Below are 3,543 nucleotides of genomic sequence, written 5' to 3'. Positions count from 1 at the left end.
TATATATATACAGTGGATATAAAAAGTCTACACACCCCTGTTAAAATGTCAGGTTTCTGTGATGTAAAAAAATGAGACAAAGATAAATCATTTCAGAACTTTTTCCACCTTTAGGGCTCCATGTACTAAGCAGTCAGCGAGCTACCCGCAACAAATCTCGCGTCAAAACTCGCAAACTGATATGTACAAAGTCGTCAACTATGTTCAAACTCGCATCTTTAAAATTGCGAGCGTACTTATCCGCCAAACCTCGCTACCTCTCCATTTTTCACTGTAATTAGACACATTTGACCACCAACTCGCCAAAAACGAATGTACTAAAAAATCTATTTGTCCGCTCGCTACAATTTCCGCTCCCACCTCGTTATTTTTGCCTCGCCACCTTTTAGGTGGCGGGCAAGGTACAAAACAATAGGAAAGTCAATCTAGACGCCAGTCTATACATATATAAAAGGCAGTAATATCAGCATTGTACAGCATAACTGGCGTCTAATTTGTCTCTCATTTCCATGTACATAAATTGTGCCAAATTTGTCGACTGTAATTAAAGAGTAATCTATATTTTAAATTTGTATTGTATAGTTGTCAATCTTTATAATTATTTTTATATTAATATTTATATATTATCAGATCCAGATGAAGCCATATCCAAATTGTAAATAAATATTACAAAAATAACGCTCTGTTATCACTCTTCAAAAAAATTTGAACAATAATAAAGTTGTTTAGATAAGTTGAACTTTTATAGGAGCAAAATTCTATTCCCGCGACTACTATGATGTTCGTGACACCTGCGACTACTATGATGTTCGTGACACCTTGCATGTCACGTGTTAATAATTGGCCAGACAATTCAACTGAAAGTTAAGTACATCAGCTTAGTCGCGGCGAGCGAGGCGTCAAATTTATCAATAATCTGCCACTGCTCGCGGCGGGCTAGACTTGTCTATTTATTGGGGGATTATTAGTACATAGTGACAGCGGACACCATTTCGCCCGCGGCGAGTAACGGCGAGTTTATCCGCGTCTAAAATGACGGATGAATTGACGGCTTAGTACATGGAGCCCTTAATGTGACCTATAAACTGTACAACTCAATTGAAAAACAAACTGAAATCTTTTAGGTAAAGGAAAATAAAAATAAAAAACTAAAATAATATGGTTGCATAAGTGTGAACACCCTTAAACTAATACTTTATTGAAGCACCTTTTGATTTTATTACAGCACTCAGTCTTTTTGGGTATGAGTTTTTCAGCATGGCACATTTTGACTTGGCAAGATTTGCCCACTCTTCTTTGCAAAAACACACAAATCTGTCAGAATGCGAGGGCATCTCCTGTGCACAGCCCTCTTCAGATCACCCCACAGATTTTGAATTGGATTCAGGTCTGGGCTGTGGCTGGGCCATCCAAAAACTTTAATCTTCTTCTGGTGAAGCCATTCCTTTGTTGATTTGGATGTATCCTTTGGGTCGTTGTCATGCTGAAAGATGAAGTTCCTCTTCATGTTCAGCTTTCTAGCAGAAGCCTGAAGGTTTTGTGCCAATATTGTCTGGTTTTTTGAACTGTTCATTACATAGTTGCCAACATTTGAAAAAAATTTCCAGGGACACTTTGCAGCTATCAATTACCTGCATGAAATTTTTAACCACACCCCCTGCCCTAAAGTCCCGCCCACTTTGCCAAACTCACATAATTAGCATAATTTAGCTCCGCCTATTTTTTATGGTGCTGAATATAATTATATATATATATATATATATATATATATATATATATATATATATATATATATATATATATATGCCCATCAAGGGCATTAGCTTTGGGCATCAGATCTGCAAGAAAGCTAAATGGTGTGTTCATTGCTGAGTTTCTATTTTCCCTTAGAAAAAAATTAGGAAGTCTATAGTGCCTAGAGGGCAGTATTCATTAGTCTGTAATCTGATGACATTGATTGTAATGTGCTGTCCCATGTGTAAATGTCCCATGTATTGCATTTATGGAATTGTTTTTTTATTGCAAATTAATTATAGGTAAAAGCACCACATATCCCAAATATCCCTGAGAGGTCCCAATCGGATGTTGAGGCAAACTAATCAGAGATTCCAATTAGAAGTCATATAACACAGTTCTATCAGTCTAAAGATCAATTTGACCTTTCCCAGGGACAGGTGACACATGAGACATTTATACATGTGTCATGACTGTAAGTGACTGTCATTTAACCCCACCACTACCACTGTGTTATATACAGTTTATTTGTTATTATATCTGCTGCTGGTTGTATAAGTTTCAGATATTTTTAAATAAAGCTTCTTCATTTTTGAATTACCCCTGATATATTAACAAATGATCTGGCACTGTTATAAAACCAACAGATAATTATAATAACAAATAAACTGTATGTAAGTAGTAGTACATTTTGCAGTAAAGCTTCATTTTTTAATTACCCCTGATATTAGCAAATGATGCACCAATGTGTGCTGTTATTATATACAGTTTATAAGTTATTATAAATTGTATTATATAATATTTTTTTAATTACCTTATAAACACTGACTGAGTGACAAGTCAAGATGGAGTCAGTCTGAGTCACAGCATTTTTTTTAAAGAGGTGATTCACAGTCTGGTCACCTTAACAACAACAGCTGAGCAGTGAGCACATTTTTTACTGCAGGAGCTCCGGTTCAATTATGGGCTGCGCCTGAGTCTCACCGCATTGCGGGGTCCACTGATCGGCTAGACTGCGACAAGTCAAGAAAGAGTCACAGGCTGCTAGCTGCATTTTTAAAAAAAATAATCATTGGTGATTCACGGTCACCTCTTAACAAAACAGAGTGAGCAGCACATTATATTTTATTTGCAGGACTCCGGAGCCTGCCAGTTTAGTTACGGCTGAGAGTGACTCACCTCTGTCTGCTGGTCCACACTGATGTGACTGATGATCGGCTCTTATATTCTGAGAAACTTTACTTAGGGTGTGTGATAACAGAGAGACACTCTCTGTCCTCCTGTTGCCGCATGTCTGTGAGAAGGGCTGGTGCCACTGTAGTGAGCGGCAAAGCAGGGTGAGGGTGGTCACGTGATGGTGACGTAGAGGAGGTGCTGACAACGCTGCCTGATGTGCAATAGTCGAGAGAGATCATAAATTCAATGAGGAGGAGATGTCAGGAGTGGCACATGATCGCGCTAGCTTAGCAAAGCTGCAGCCTGCTACTAACTTGCCAGGACAGTCCGGGACATTAAAATGGCCGTGACCGGCAAAAACGGGACAGTTGGCAAGTATGTCATTATTCCCTCTACCTTGACTAGGCCCCAGTTCCAGCTGAAGAAAAACAGCCCCAAAGAATGATGCTGACACCACCATGCTTCGCTGTGGGTATGGTGTTCTTTTGGTGATATGCAATGTTTTTTTTTTGCGCCAAACATATCTTTTGGAATTATGGCCAAAAAGTTCAACTTTGGTTTCATCAAACCAGAATACCCTTTGCAACATGCTTTTGGGAAACTTCAGATGTGTTTTTGCAAAATTTAGCCGGG

Source organism: Bombina bombina, chromosome 3 (genome assembly GCF_027579735.1).
Source record: "Bombina bombina isolate aBomBom1 chromosome 3, aBomBom1.pri, whole genome shotgun sequence".
Lineage (NCBI taxonomy): Eukaryota > Metazoa > Chordata > Amphibia > Anura > Bombinatoridae > Bombina > Bombina bombina.
This window is presented reverse-complemented; position numbering follows the sequence as displayed.